Source organism: Chinchilla lanigera, unplaced genomic scaffold, assembly GCF_000276665.1.
Source record: "Chinchilla lanigera isolate Chin_1 unplaced genomic scaffold, ChiLan1.0 scaffold00084, whole genome shotgun sequence".
NCBI lineage: Eukaryota > Metazoa > Chordata > Mammalia > Rodentia > Chinchillidae > Chinchilla > Chinchilla lanigera.
Window position 1 is genome coordinate 468,772 of NW_004955485.1, and position 17,219 is coordinate 485,990.

The 17,219-nt window shown below is 33.5% G+C and overlaps 1 protein-coding gene across 5 annotated transcripts in view; it reads right to left on the reverse strand.

Annotated features, from left to right (window-relative positions):
- Positions 1–17,219, reverse strand: part of Shoc2 (SHOC2 leucine-rich repeat scaffold protein) — an 87,275-nt gene that overhangs the window by 38,279 nt on the left and 31,777 nt on the right. The gene's annotated exons all lie outside the window — the stretch shown is intronic.

The following is a 17,219-nucleotide window of genomic DNA, read 5'->3' on the forward strand; positions in this document are numbered from 1 at the left end:
AAAAAAAAAAACATTTTCAGTGGGTGGAAGAAAGGATTTTAAAAATCCCTCTTAACAGTAACAATAATACTACCCAAATTTTTGTGCTCATATTCACATAATCAGAAATATTTGAAAATTTTAAGTGAAAAATTACATAGTAGATAATTCTATACTGTGCCAATGTAAGAGCCTATGTTACAAGAAATAGCATATTAAATATGTAAGCAGCTAATGAAACATTTACTACAATTTACTATTTCTACACTGGGCCCAGTTGTATAATCTTTTAAATATTTGTTTTAGGACAATTAACCCATAAAATGTTAAGTCCATCTCAAGTCGATGAAATGGAAAATAACAGTAAACTATCCTTAGTTAGGCGTAAGACCTTTATTTTCTTCTTCATACATTTGTATTGTGAGTTTTTTTATACATTTTTTAATTCAAAGAGAAAAAAGAATTCAGGATAGGCATTAGCAGTCTTTCCTACACCACACATAAAAGTTTTCTGAACTACAAATACAAATTCCCTATCTGTGAATCAGGGGTATCTGTTTAATGAAAATAAATGTGTCATGCTATCTGACTGATGATCAGCCATTAATATGTGTATTTATGGCTCCTATTTCATGCCTACTATTCAATGTTTTGATTTTAAATTTGGTTTCCCATATAGATTTGCCTAAAGAGAGAACAAAACATCATCCAGTCATTAATTCTATACATATTTACTTTAAGCACCTACTGTATTCTAGATTCTGTTCTACTACCTAGAACCTTGGAACTTATGTTTAATAAGGAAAAATAAAACATGTTTAATAAGGAAAAAATAAATGTAACATTAATTTCAAGAAATATTGAGAGTTATAAAAGAAAATAAAGCAGGATAAGAAATTGAACGTAACGGGGTGAGAGATTGGAGGTGTTGATAGTAGTAGTAAGGAAAGAAAGTAACCCAGTGATTTGAGAAGAGATCTTAATGACAGGCAGGAAAAGGCAACAGGAACAGCTTAGGGAAAGGGTATACCAGACTGAGGGAACAGCAAGTGAAAATATTCTGGGACAGAGGTAGGGGAAGACGTGGCCAAAGCTCAGAATCATTTGTGTTTATTAGACCAATGTAAGGATATTAGCTTGACCAGGGAAGACAGTGGTAAGGATAATGAGAGATGTGTTTTATTTTGATTTTATAATTAATAGGCTTCATTTTTCAGTACAATTTTAGGCCTGCAGAAAAACTGCACCAAAGTACGGAGTTTCTTCTATTATTATCAACTTGCTTTAGCATGGTACATTTATTACAGGCAAGCCACCATTAATACATTATTATCAACTAAAGTTAAGCATTTATATTAGCATTCTGTTATCCAGTTCTGTGTTTTGTCTATACATCATTACAGTACTATAGTATAGTATTATAGTATCATCATTATAGTATCATCATACAAAACAGTCTCACCATTCTAAAAATCCCCTGTGGTTTACCTATTTTACATTCTTCCCTTACTCCTCAAGAGCTCCTACAGCTGTTGATCTTTTCCCTTTTTTCCAGGAAATTAGCATATGTAGCAGATTGGCTTTTCAGACCTATGGCTTCTTTTCTTATTGCTTTTACAGCTTCATACACTACTGCATGGTTGGACCAGTTAATGTACTTATTAAGGACATCTTAGTAGCTCCCAACTTTTTGGCAATTATAAACAAAGCTGCTAAAAACGTAACATGTTTTGTGCAGACATAAATTTTTAAACTATTGGGGTAAATATCTAGGAGCATTAAGGATAGATCATAGAGTAAATCCGTGTTTAACTTAGTAAGAAAGTGCCAATTGTCTTCTAAAGTGACTACACCATCTTACATACTCCTACAAGCAATAAATGTGAATTCTCACCAGCATTTGGTATTATCAGTGTTTTAGATGTTAGCCATTCCAAAAGATTTGTAGTAGCCGTAGTTACATTTTGAAAAGTAGAGCTTACAGGATATAAAACAGTTTTATGGAAGAATAGTAATATCTATTCTATCAGAAGAATAGTAATATCTATTCAAACAGTGTTTGCCCCCAAAAAGCTTAAAATCATGATCTACACAAAAACGCAGTAAAAACCAATGCTGGAAACAAAGTTTACATGTAAGAGTGTATATACACATATAAAAATTATGAGCAAGTACAGAAGATTCTGGCTGAGTAGACTAAAGAGACTTAAAAAATTCAAGCAGTACTATACTGAGATACTTTAGGAATAAGAAAAATATGAGAGGGAAAGAGGCTACAAAAAAAACAGGCTCAGCAACTACGCTGCTCGGATTTAAAACTGATGTTCATCAAACAACAGAAGAGCAATTTTAAGGTAGAGAAGTTTCATTTCTCCCTCTTTGGGGACATCAATAATTAAAGTGCTTAAACACTGGGTTATTTGGGACTAAGGGTTATTTGGGACTTACCTACATTTCCCATTTTTTCAACTCTTAATTAAAAATGACTTTGACTTATGTTAACAATATTTTATATACTGCCTTGTTTAGATAAAAAGTTTAATAGATCTCTGATTAAATGATAAAATTAACCATCACAAACATTAATACAAGCATTCACACACCTATTTTTAAAACTTAAATTAGTCCTATATGAGCATTAATAAAAAGTTCTTAAAATATTCATTCTCTTTTTCACACGCAATACTAGACACTGAAGAAACAAGCATAATGTATCAAATGTCTGTTCTCATGGAATTTAAAGTTAGCGGCAGGCTGCAGAGGATCTCTAAGCCCATGTTCTATACTTCATAGGCCTCTCCCAGTCAGGCTCTTCAAAGATAACCACACCATTCCATGGCCGAGGGAAGAACATGCACTGTGTGCCTACTAGAGACCCCACAGTGAGCAGAGCAAGTGTCCATGCTCAGGGAACTCACACTGCAGGGTACACAGGGCGAGGATCAGAGAACAAGGGAAGAAGTGTGAGGACCAGGTGACTGCTGTGAACAACAACAAAAACAGGGAGTGAGTGTTGGAAATATGGGTGCTGAGAGAAGCTGGGGTGAAAAACAAGCATGTAAACCTTTGAACTGAAGCACAAGGTATGAAATAGCAGGGAAAAAATCTGGCACCTTACTATCAAACTAAGGAATAGGGACCATTCTGACAGGTAATAATGCACAAGAAAACTTTGAGCACATTGTGATAATGCTTGTTTTAAACATCTATTTTCTTCAAGATTTGTGTGGATGAACTGTAGAAGGCAGAATTAGGTAACAGAGTCCTAGGGATTACCTAACGCAAGAAGTAAACTATTGCACTCAACCCATATAAAATAACGTGAAGGTCTATGGTTGGGCCCATGGCTCACTGCAATCAATGGCAGTGGAAGTGGACTGAAAAACAGGCCACTATGAGAGCTACTGAAGGGGAATAACCAATAGAAATGGGAACTCAAACTATATATACTCAAATGTACAAGTTCCCCCACCCCTAATTACCTGCTGACCAATATTTTTAGAAACACAGAATCACAAAACTGGATGTCCAAGCGATGCCAAATTGTTACATAAGATTCTAAATGCTTACTTTCAATCTGTTTTTAATTTGTGAAAAAATGGTAACAAATAATTGATGATCTAACTCCTGTATGTGAAGTATGTCACATCTTGACCAGAGTACAACAAAAGAAAAAGCCCCCACTTTCAAGACATTGTGCCTAAATTCATGGGGAAAATAATGATGAAATTAGAGGGAAAAAGGAGAATCCAAGAAGAAGAAAAGTTTTGTTGAGAGTTATTATTTGGTCATGATGAATTTGAGATATTAAGATGAATCTAAGATATCAATGAGGTATCCAGATAAAATATCTAGAAGCAAATTAGGAAAGAGAGGGAAGAAAGGAAAGTGAAAGGAGAAAGGAAGGAAGGAGGGAGACAGAAGAAAAGGAATGAGAGAAGGAGGGAGACAGTAAAAACCATGCAGGTCTGCTGAAAATGTTACAGCAAAACGGTTTTTGTCCTAAGCAGGAATTAAGGTAAGTATATGCAAATACTGAGCTTCTGGCTCATGATAATGGTGGACATCTACGGTTAATTAAAAACCCTGAATATATAAAAGTCACTGTTCTAAAGTGGCAGAGAGATAAAAGTAAAAACTGGAAGTAACTAACTCCCAAAAAAAGGAAAATGTGGTAGGCAAACTTCAAAGACAGCTCACAATGACTCTCACCTCAAGTAATTGTATGCACTTAGTGAAACCTGTGATTGCAATCTTACTAGTGCTCTATCAATTTCTCACCTTATACCCTTTGATGAAGCAAGATGCCATGGAAAGAAACTGAATCCTGACAACAACCACGTGAGTCCTAGACAAGGATCTTATACTTAGCCTTCAGAGACCATCCCAGCTTTGGATAACACCTTGATTAAAAAGACCTGTGAGAAATCCTGAATGGGAATGTTTAGTTAAGGTGTGCCGATTCCTGAACCAAAGAAACTGTAAGATAATAAATGACTGTTGTTATAAGTGCTACACTTTAAAGTAATTCATGATACAATAGATAACTAAGGCAGGAATCACAAAATATCATTTTTTTTTATTATGACATCATTCCAGTCTGCCTGTGGAAACTAAATCACAAGAGTCCTATTGGTCTAAGAAGCCAGAGAACACAGTTTAGAGTTATGTGTAGCTGGACTTCAAGGTTGAACACCATGGAAAAAAGAAAACCACAAAGAGCGAAGTCTGAAAATCTGCAATATTCATACTTCTCAAATTCTTTTCTGACTCCATAAATATATGTCTGAGAGAAAGACTGGAGGAGCCTAAGGGAAAAACTGCAGCTCGAAGGCTGAAAGAGTGGAGCAGAGATTCTGACAGCTGCTAACTGTGGTGTACCAGAGTTTGGAACTTCAGCTCTGCCAAATCAAAAGTGTCAGAAAAAAAAAAATATCTACAGAAATAAAGGCCACATCTCAAGACTGGAGAATTTGTACTAGGTTTAAAGCGATACCCAAAGAGAACCACTCTAAGCAGAGGTAAATCCCAGTCTACATGGTTAAGATGTCTTAACAGTAATTTAACTGGTTAGCAAAATAAAACTTTTTAACACTTTTCAGAGGATAAGGCAACCCATAGTCATTACAGTATTATCTACTTATACCCAGAATCACTAGACTGACTTCCACTTCTGGCCATGATGAAACTAGAAGATAAAAATATATTAGGAAATGGTTTGTAGCAAGTAGTTACGTAAGAGCTAGATATAACTGTGCCCCATACTTCAAGAAAACTATATAAGCCTTATGGTTGCCCCGTGTTACTGGCTAGAGTCAGGTTCCATATCACAAAATATGAGGAAAGGAACATTGAACAAAGGCCAATAGCTATACTGAGTTGTGGCAAAAGACCTGAGTATAAGATGACCAAGGTGGCTAAAGCTATTTGGACAGAATTTGAGAGATAACAAAGAAAAAATAAGAGATACGTGTGCAATGTGCAGGAAAGTCTCTCTCAGTATTTGCCTAAATTCTGATCTGCATAAATGTAAAAAATAATTATGAAAGTTAGGCAAGAGCCAGTAAAAACCAAACCAAACAATTCTCAGGAGTCACATATGCCTGAAAACAATCTGAATTCCTTCCAGCAGGGATAGACCTGATAAATACAACTTACTAAGCAGAGTTCTCAGAATATCTTCTTAGTAGTGAAGGAAAATTACACCTAGACGATATTACCAGGGTAACCACCATAATAAAGCTCAAAAACAAGTGATAAAAGGATCAAACTGACTCAAAGTTACTTAAGTGTATGCTAGCACAAAGTCCAGCACTATTTAAATGAATACAACAAAACCTAAGACTCAACAATGTGAAAATTGTAATACTGACATCCAACAAGAAATTACAAGGTGTACAAAGAAGTTCAAATATATGACCCCCAACCTGGATAAAAATTATTCCTTAGCCAAAGAAAAAACAAGAGTTGATGAAACTAAAAGATAAGGACATTGAAAAGGCTATTAAAAATGAGCTCTATATGTTTAAGAAGGCAAAAGAAAACCTGAACAACAATGACACCCAGAGCTGGAGTTGCAGCTGAGCAGGTCAAAGTGCTTGTCTAGCATGCACCAGGGCCTGGGTTCAAGCCCCAGTACTGCAGAATGACAGTCAAAATGGAATATACAGAAATGAAAAATATCTGAAAAAAAAAATTTCATTGCAGGGGATTAACCAAATTTAGACACCAAATAATAAGGGATATATAGCAACAGTAAAAACAGCAATATAAACAATCTAAAATAAGTATACAAACACACATATAAATATAGCATTGATGATGCTGGAGACAGAATGAAAAGTCTAAGAGAATAAAAAAAAGGGAGGAAGGGGTCAAAAGAGAAAAATCACAAGAAAACAGCATCAAACTTTCTGTTTTAAGTTTTTATGAAAACTCTAAACCCAAAAGGGTCATAAACTCCAGCAAGAATAACAGCAAACCTCTTGTTGAAGACTAAACAAGTCACAAAAACATGAAAACATATCTCTAAAATACTAAAGGGAAAGAAGGTCTGTCAAATTAAAATTCTGCATCAAAAGAAATAACTTTCAAAAAAGGAAGGCAAAATAAGGGCTTTCAGATAAAAGCTGAGATAATTCATCATGTTTAGAGCTGAACTTCAACATATATTGAAGAAATTCCTTGGACAAAAGAAGTTGATGAATAAGAAAATCAAATCTACCTAAAGAATAAAAAGACAATGGAAAAGAATGATGGCATATCAGAAAACATAAGAACCAACTCAAAAGAATTCACAGTAACCAAAGGTAGATAAATTTGAACAAAAATGTGTATAACTATTGGATTATAACCCACAGAGTAGAAAACATGTGACATAAATAAATAAATGATGTGGCAGTTCTTCTTTATAGGAGAATTCCTATTAATAAATGCAAAAGGACTGGAATAAGGGAAATTATAAAAATCACCACTATGATACAGTAACAATTGTTAAAGTAAATATCCTTCAATGAATGGTAAAACTAGTGAGCAAACAAGAAAAAAAAAAACAAAACAAAGAAGATATCTGTGTGCTCTAAAACCAGCATCTCCCAAGATAATTAATTTAAAAGAAAAATAAATTTTATCAGACCCCCCAATTTAAGGCCCAATGAAAAACAGAAATCTGAACTACAGTTCTCAGATGAAGTACAAATGACCAATAAATTATATGAAAAAAATACAAATTAAAACAACACTGAGATTTCATCTCACTCCACACAGAATGGCTATCTGTAGTTAATAAGTAACAAATGCTGCAGAGGCTGGGGGTGGAAAGATTACCCTTCTTTGCTGTGGCTGGGAATATAAACTGGTACAATCGCTATGGCAATCAGTATGGAGATTCTTCAAAAAACTAAAACTAAAATTCCATTTGATCCATCTATTAGCCTTCTAGATATCTTCCAGAGAAAGTTAAAGACATAACAAGTGATACACACATACTCATGTTTGTAGTAGCACAATTCTTAACAGCTAAATCTTGGAAGCAGTGAATGTCCATCCACAGATGAATGGATAAAGAAAATGTGGCATTTACCATAATGGAGCATTACTCTTCCATAAAATAGACGTGAGTGATTTGTAGGAAAAGAGATGCACCTCAAGACCATGATGTTAAGTGAGGTAAATCAGGCACATAAGCTTAAATATCACATGGCTGAAAATAAAAAAATTAAAGTTAAAAAAAAAAAATCACATGGTTTTCCTTATGTGAGAAACCTAATATATAAATGATAGACAATAAATAAACACAAAATAAATGACAGACAACAGGAAAAAAAGAGGTTGAAAAAAGTTATTGTAATCTAGCACGGCCAATGAATCTAAAAGTGTATCTTGATTTAGTATAATTGTTTTATGTATTTTACATGTTTTTGGCTTGTTAGTCTGGCTGTAAATCTGTGTTTATGATAATTAGTAAAAGCATAAACGTTTCTGATGCTGGCAAAGAAAACAGTTTTAAAATATAGGGGTGGAGGGGAAGGGGAAAAAAAGAATTAAGATGTGCTATGTGCATGTACCAATTCCCCACAATGAATGTAATCACTATGTACTGCAAGCATGTATGAATAAAAAAATTTTTCAAAAGAAAAAAATACTAATTTTAAAGCACAGCAGAAATCATATTAACAAGTGTCCCACATCAAAATCATGAGAAATATGACCTGTGAACACTATGTATCCTTTGTTATAATTCACTAGGAAGCATATCACAAACTCTAATGTTATTCTTGACAAAAACACATAAAACCAATGAATCACAAAAAAGCATCATAAAAATTAAAAATGAGTGACATACTACAAATCATCTAAAAGTACTCTTAAAAATGTCAATGGCATAAAAGAAAAGACTTTCAAGTTTTTATTTTTTGTCTTCTAGACTGTCACATATCAGGTGACTATAGACAAATGTCTATTAAATGTAACCACAAATTCTGGAACAGAGTTGGACTTTACTGGGAAAATTGGTAAACAATGATAAAACGTATAATATAGTTCACAGTATCCTGCCAATGTTGATTTCTCGGTTTTGAGCACTACGTCAGTGTTACATAGGCTATCAATATGTGGATATGCTGGGTGAAGGATAAATGGAAACCCTCCGTACTGGCTTTGCAACTTTGAAGTCTAAAATGTGTTCCAAATGAAAACTTTAAAAAAGAGAACTGAAGTTTAAAGCAAAATAATAGCAGTGTACTGTGGAATAAAGTACTGTAAAAGGTAGATAATTCCAGAAAGAATGGAAGGAGGGAAATAAGTGCTCTGCATGTGGTTCTTAAAAAAAAATATGTGCAATGTCCTATTGAACGCAAAATGTGTTACACATAGAGCAAAAACTAAAGAATGACAAAGATGAATAGTTAAACCAAAAGTTGAAAATTAGATACTATAAAAAATAATCAAATGAAAGGAGGGGAAAAGGAATGCCAGAATAAAAATTTAGAATAAAAATTTAAGCTCTAACTACATGCTGTCTATGAAAAATCATTTTAAATACAAAGATGCAAAGAGATAGAGGTAAAAGGATAGGAAAAATAACGCAAATACCAATCAGTAAGTAAGGAAGCTGAAGTGGCTATGCTTAAATCACGGTAGATTTTTACTAGGGATGAAGACAGACAACCCAATGCTAAAACAGTTACATCATCAAAAAAAAAAAAAAATCCTAAACATATGTAATTAACCAAGTTTAAAATATGACAAATCTATTACAGTTGCAAATTTCAACACTCATTCTTTCAGTAAATAATACAGGTATAGAAGAAATAAGTATTATTAAGTAACTAGACCTTCCTAATACTTACACAAAGCTTCAAAATCCAACAGCAGGATTCTCTCCCTCCCCCTATTTTTATTTTTTCATACTAGGAACTGAATCCAGGGCCTTTGCACTGAGCTACATTCCCAACCCTTTATTTTTTATTTTGAGACAAGGTTTTAGTAAATTGCTAAATTTCCCAGACTAGGTTAAAATGTGCAATCCTCTCAGAACGCTGGGATTATAAGCATGCACCATTATGTCCAGCTAGGATACAGACCCTTTTCAACTACATTTAGAACATTTACCAGGAGAGACAATATCTTAGATAAATAAAAAAAAAAACCTGAAAACATCTTTTACATACTTGGAAAATGAACGATTCAGTTCTATACAATCCATGGGTGAGAGAAGAAATAAGGGACATCCAAAAATATTTTGACCTTAAGTGTAACTTACACATCGAAATCTAGGTGCTATGAGTAAGAATACTCTGAAAGGGAATCTATAGCTACAAATACTTATAAAATGAAAAGCATAAAGACCTGAAATTATTCTGTACTACCAACTCAAGAAAATAAAGAAGAACATATTAAACCCAAATAATGAGTAACAACCAGAAAAATAATAAAACCATAAGATTTCTTAAAAGATCAATAAAATTCATATTCCTCTAGCTAGAATGAGGAAAAAGACCCAAATTCTGAGTATCAGGAGTACATGTGAGGGAGAAGTATAGCTCAGTGGCACAGCACCTTCCTGGCAAGCACAAGGTCCTGAGTTCAATTCCTGATACAAAAAAAAGAAGGAATACATGGGGGACAACACACTACACATAACAGACATTAAAGGAATACTCAAAAATATTATGTACTTTTAAGCTAATAAATTCAACAAATTACATAAAATAGACAAATGCCTCAACAGACTCAAGCTATGCCATTTCTTTTTTTTTTCTTTTTTGGTTTTTCTCCGGTACCGGGTACCAAACTCATGACCTTGCGCTTGCCAGGCAGGCGCTTTGCCGCTGAGCTAAATCCCCAGCCCCAAGCTATGCCATTTGAACTGAGGAAAACTAGAAAACTTGAGTACTTCCACATCTATTAAATTAAGTTAATAACTTAAAACTTGAGACCACAATGAAAACCCTAGTCTCGGGTCTCATAACTAACAAATTCTACCGAACTTTTAAGAAGGAAATGTTATTAATTCTATACAAACTTTTACAAACTACAAAAGAAAGGAATATGGCCCAAATCATTCTATGATTTAAAGCCAGCATTACTCTGATACCAATCATTCAAAAAAAAATTACAGATCCATATTCATAATAAATATGTATGCAAAAACTCTGAAAAGAATTACTAAATTCAACCAGAAAATACATATATATATATAAATATATATATAAAGGTCCTGTTAAAACATACCTAGTAGACACTCAAAGATTGGTAAACTAACTTAGGTTTGTTTGATAGATTGAGAACTCTTAATACTACTGTCTCAAATCAGTTAATGACAAATACATTCTAAGAAATGCAATTTTGTGAGGTAATTTCATTATTATACAAACATCACAGAATATACCTGCACAAAGACAGCTAAATGTTACTGGTCACAATCTTAGGGGTTTGCCATCATATATGTCCATCACTGAAATACTGAACATTGCTATGATGTACTGGTCTCACATTAAAGATGCTCCTATTTCAAGAATAACTTGTTCTTGAACTTATAGGGACACTTTCAGGCATTGAGTTTGGCTCTCTTAAAAAGAAATCACATCAGAACTTACTAGAACAAGAAAAAAAAAAAAGAACTTACTGGAACACATTTTAAAAACTACCTAATTAACAAAGCTGGAAATACCTGTTCTACAAGTTTGAATAGACTTAGGTTAGAATTTGTAACACTACATTATTTAATTTGTCTTAGAGGTGAAATTGTCCCTTTCACTGTAAACCAGGCAAGTGCCTCTAAACTAAGGGGTATAGACAATAGAGACTTCCGTTGAATGGTAGCATCCTGTCTTTAGGGCAATATTATGCCCTAAAAATTGCCTCCTCCTCCCTCTTTCCAATGCCTCACCAATATGAAAAGTAGACTATCTCCTTTGCTCCTAATCAAATCCTTCTAAAATGGCTCAAACACTGTTTTCTGTATTTTCCTATTCCTCCCTTAGCAAAATCAACTTCTCCAGCCTTCTGCTGTGTGCCTAAGATTTGACAATTTGCTAATAATAGTTCATTCCTAGGGTTTCATACTGATTCCCAGCCTAAAAGAATTATTAACAAGTACTAATGCCCTTTATTAATTTCTTGTTCCTACTAAAATGAGTTACTTATTAGCATTTGCACAAAGCCCTCAAATAAGATTTTTTACCTGGACCTTAAAGCAATGCTATCACTCCTAGCAATCCTGGGAGAATTTCAAGAATTTTAGAGATTAACATGTATCATTTGAGTTGTTACTGAAATACTATTACAATACTAGGATATCAAAATATATTCTAAACCATTGAAAACGGGAAATAATAGTGGGCTTCATTAAATTTATTTCAAGCCATATCTGCTGAAAGCCTATTATTTAAATTTAAGAAATGCATAGAAAACTTATATAGCAGGAGAGAATTAAATCTCTAAGATCATTCAACTTTTTAGAAAGTTGCCGTTCACTTTTATATATGAATATATTTTGATTATATATATACTTGCTACATACCAGTTATATTCATAAAATATAACATAAAATGTAACACTAACACTGCAGACTGGTATGAAATTATGTTGTCAAATATTACGGAATCAAATGGGTAAAAATAATTGCTGATTCTAATTTCTCACGTACCTAAATGATGTTCTAAGAGCTGTGATTTTCTGTTTTATTTGCAGCACTGGGGATGAAATCAAGGGCCTCACACAGGCTACACAAGTTCTCTATCACTGAGCTATACTTCTAGCCCAAGTAGAATTTTTAAATGAGGAAAAACGATCCTTATTCTCAGAAAACATATATATAGTTTGTTTATTTGGTTTTTTGTTCCAGCAAGTGTTTGTTTCACAACATTTAGCATATACTCCCCCCACCAATCTTTCTAGAAGGGCTTTCTCCCAGAGTTCGCTGTTCATTAATAGGTAAATCAGCCAATATAGGGTTAGTCTCACTCTGTTCCTGAGTTTTTCAAGACAGCAGAACAGTGGCTTACAACTGAGCTTCCCTTCCCTAAGGTTCCCTTCCCTAATCACGTGTGCAATGTTTTCCTTCCTGGCTGGGCTGGCAAAGTGGGTGATTTGCAGCAAGGAATCTGGCAGGCTGAGTCTGGGGCAGGAAAGTCCATCACCCATTGCGCCTGGCCGAGAGCCAAGCAGGATGCCAGGCAGCTGCCTGGTGCCCAACTCGGGCGCAGATGAGGCACAGGATGAGGGGGCACGGCCTGTGTGGAGAGCGCTCTTCCTGGGCACAAGGAGCATCTTAAGACTATATATTTTAACAGCCGGATCATTCTAAGAAAAAAGTTTTTCTGACAATGAGATACACATGAAATTATACACTGTATAAATATGCAGCATTTTATCGAACAAACAAAATAGAGAATAGGTTTTTAAAAAATACTTCCTCTTAGCTGTTTTTATAAATAAATAAGGAAATTTTTTAAAAATCTTAAACTAGCCCATATTCAATGGGGGCTTAAAAACAAAAATCACAAGAGTACTAGTAAGAAACTAAAATGGAATTTATCTTTGGTTTTAAAGTACAACCATTTCCTTCCCAGAAAAATAAAAATCTTTAAAATTTATTGTCCAGAGTTTCCTGAACTGATTATTCAGACCAACTACCTAAATGCCTCTATTCTAATCCACCTAGAATAAAATAATACACAAAAGAGCAAGATCTTTAACAGGAAACTCAAAGGAACCAATCAATGGAGTAAGAACAAAAGTGATTATTTCTATTTGCCCTCTAAAACATGGATTCTTTATGGTCTTAATATAGAGTGAAGAGTCTGTTTAAAGAATAAAAGTAGGAAAAAGATACATGGCAATAAAAAAAAAACACAATGGACTAAGCTATTCATCTGTCTAAACAAAAAAAGTATGCTTACTGCATAGCTTATTATACAAAAAAAGAAAAATAAATGAACTTAACCAAATAAAAATTTTTCAGGTTACTTTTTGATTTATTATCGCTGATTCTGAACTGTCTGTTATGTATCTTTCCACTATTTTCTGCCAGTCTTCACCTGTGTGAATGTATTACTAGTATTAACTCACATCACATTATACCATTAAAGCTTAAATGAATAAATATGCTAGTTTTAATATATTTCCTATTAAGGCATCAGCATAGCATAATCTTGTGTAATGTCTAAATTCCAATTAAATTTACTCAAGCAAATGGGAAGCTACAACTCAAAGACTTTTAATTTCTTATATCCCTCAACTATTCTATTAAATGCAAACTGGATAACCCAAAGTAGTACACTCATTCAAGCAACAAAAGAGTAAGCATCTAATATGCACGATTTGTAAATCTAATATACAACTATAATATGTAATACATATCTCAAAAACATATCACAACTACCATGTATTTTGAATGGAAAAATTCCCTTTCTATAGATTTCAATTGTAAGTCAAATTATATTAAAAAGGAAAAACAAAATGCCAAATTTCCACTTGATAGATGTGCAAGTTTTTTATTTTGTAAACATTCTCAAAAGTGGCCTGGGGATGTAGCTCAGTGACAGAACACCTGCCTAGTATTCAAGAAGGCCACAGGGTCAATCCCCCACACCACGAACAAAAAACATTCTTAATGGAACTCAGGTTATTCCATTTTTATTTCTCGTGTTAGTGCTGTGGTGTTTTTGTGAACCCAAGGCCTCCATCATGCTTTACTTTTATCATTGAGTTAAACCCTACCTCCACATGTTGATTTTTTTGGGGGCGGGGGGGCGGTACCGAGAATCAAACTCAAAGACTCAGGCTTGCCAGGCAGGCGCTGTGCCGCTGAGCTACATCCGACCCACATGTTGATTATAACTTAAAACCACCAAAGGTCTACATCACAGAAAATAACTATTTCTGACTTTTCTTTATAATAAAAAATAGCTTTCAAAAATTAACAAATCTATACCCTTTAAGGAACTGAAAATCAAAATGAGATCAATCCATACTTATAGTGGCTATTATGAAAAAATAATAAAAGATGTTGAAGATGCAGATAAAATCGAACCCTCACGTAGTGCTGCTGCAAATTCAAATGTTGCAACCATTTAGGAAAACAGTCTAGCAGTTCTTCAAAAGATTAAACAGACATATAATTCAGCAATTTTACTACTAGGTATCTATCTACCCAAGAGAAGTGAAAGCAAATGTCCACAAAAAAACTTGCATGCAAAAATTTATGTTAACTGCATTCATAATAGTAAAAAAGTAAAAACCACCCATGATGCCCAACCACTAATGAATAAAACAAGGCGTTTTTATACAGTGGAGTATTATTCAACAATAAAAAGGAATGAAGTACTAACATAAACTGTAACCTGAAGGAGCCTTGAAAATATGTTCAGAGATAGAAGCCAGGCATAAAAGGCCAGATACTATCTGATTCCACTTATATGAAATGAACAGAATATGATATTCTATAAACACCAACATTAGAATAATAGTTGCCTAAGGCTAAGGAGTTGGGGGAAAACGCAAGTGATTATTAAGGGTACATATTTTCTTTTCCGGTGATAAAAATGTTCTAAAATTCTAAATGCTAAACCTCTTTTTGATTAAGTTACTCTGCCTGTGTATTTCATTCTAGCCAAAGAAAAAAGACTAATACACACATACTGATCAATACACGATATGTGATACTATGCTCAAACAATAGCTATTGTTATTTTTATTTTCTTGTTCATTATAAGGAAATGGATAATTCAGACTTTTGCATGTTTGATTTAAATCCATGCACCTAAATCAAACCCTACAAATTAGAACTCTTAACAAATACATTATATTTTTAAGAGCACTTTGCTTTCTATCTGATGCCTTTCTTCATGTCACCATTTTTATGTCATCATTTTTACAGGAAAACAGCAATTAGAATACAAACCTTAGTAATGTCACTAATGGTGGAAGGGGCTCATTAACAAATTAAATGGCTATTTTTAAACTACAAATTTAGGAATAAAGGTCAAACAATTAGTCACAAATACAGGCCCTTTAATCACATAAAGTATGCCTATTTAAAAAGATACCTTTACTTCTAGTATAAATGCTGCACAGATATGGAAGCACAAACTGAAGTTAAATTTAGAATCCCAAATAATTCCTCACTTAAAAAATGTATATCCTAGCTATTAGAGAGGCTGAAGCAGTAAATAATCACAAATTTTGAGATCAGCATGGGCAAGTTAGTGATACCATGGGTCAAAATAAAATTAAAAGGGTTGAGGATGTAGCTCAGTGATGGAGCACTTGCCTCATAGATTGGAGGCTCTGAGTTCAATTTCCAGCATGAAGATAAAGAAAAAGACAGAGACAGAGACATGTATATTTTTCATTCCCAAGTAAGTTAACAGCAATGCTACGCACTCAAATCCTTAAAAAGAGAGACTAAGTGTATCACAAACTTAAAAAGATAAATTACAGGCAGGAACATTTTTATTTCTATATAGAAAGCCAGCACTGCTTTTTCAAATCACCTATATTTCTTCTATTACATAATGTTCTGTATATGACGGTTATATTTTGACTGAATCTTGTACTAAATTTATGTAATGACTATATTCTTAAATGACATGGAATAAGGTTATCTGCACCCAAAAATTCCTAGGACTATTTTAATATCTCTTGAGTAAGTCCTATTTTGTATATACAATGTATTATTTGAGAAAACCTGTAATGGATTTTCTAAATATATTTAATTAAACTAAAATTAGCATTTTAGTGTACAGAGTTAAATGTAATAGAACATCATATCTAAGGTTTAAACTGCATATTTGTGAAGCCAAACAAAATATAAAATATTCACCAAATATTATATCCTGGAAAATGCACAGATCCTAAATCCAGAAAGTTTTATCACCCACTGTAAGGCCAATGCTTTAAGCAACAATATATTTAATACATCTTAGTTTACTCATAACAAAACAAATTCCACTTAACAAAAAAGCTTGCCTTAAAGTTTCAGAATCTACATTTTATTCTCCTTCTTAAAAATTTTATAAAGGTTCCACAAAGACAATACCTTTATCAATTTTTCAAAAATTGTTGCCAATGAATTATTATATTCCAAATGGTTCAGAATTTTTTTGTATAAAAATATCTGAAGAATTTCTTTTACCTGACTTATTTACATATCTATATTCTTTTTCTGCCATTATCATCCTTTTAAAAAACTTCCTTTCTTTCAGTATAATTTACTTTATACAAAAGATTGGAATGAGCTCTATTAAAATGTTAACAGAATGTTATTTACTGTAAGTTTCCTTCTACCATTCCTGTATTGCTTGGCTTTTGTTTTATTTTGACACAGGATTTAAGTTGCCTAGGTATTCCTCCTGGGCCCAAGGGATCCTCCTGCCCTCATAGCCTCCCAATTAGCTGGGGTTACAGAGACTCACCATAATGCTGAGCTGCTACAGTATTACTTTTAATGAATGTATAAAAACTAAGATTTTTTTCTATTTTCCTGAAATTGCCCTTTCATAAAGTTCTAATATGACAACCTTATGGGGCATATTAGTGATATGAATTTAAAAGATAAAGTAAAAGTCAGAGAATGGAAAAGCAGAGCTTTAATATATGTATCTATATAAATACAGAAAGAGATACTTTAAAAATATGTAAGTGGCAACAGGCAGGTGTGGTGGCACGTATCTGTAATCCCAGGACTTGGGAGACTGAGGCAGGAGGATGGAAAATTTAAAATTAGCCTCAGC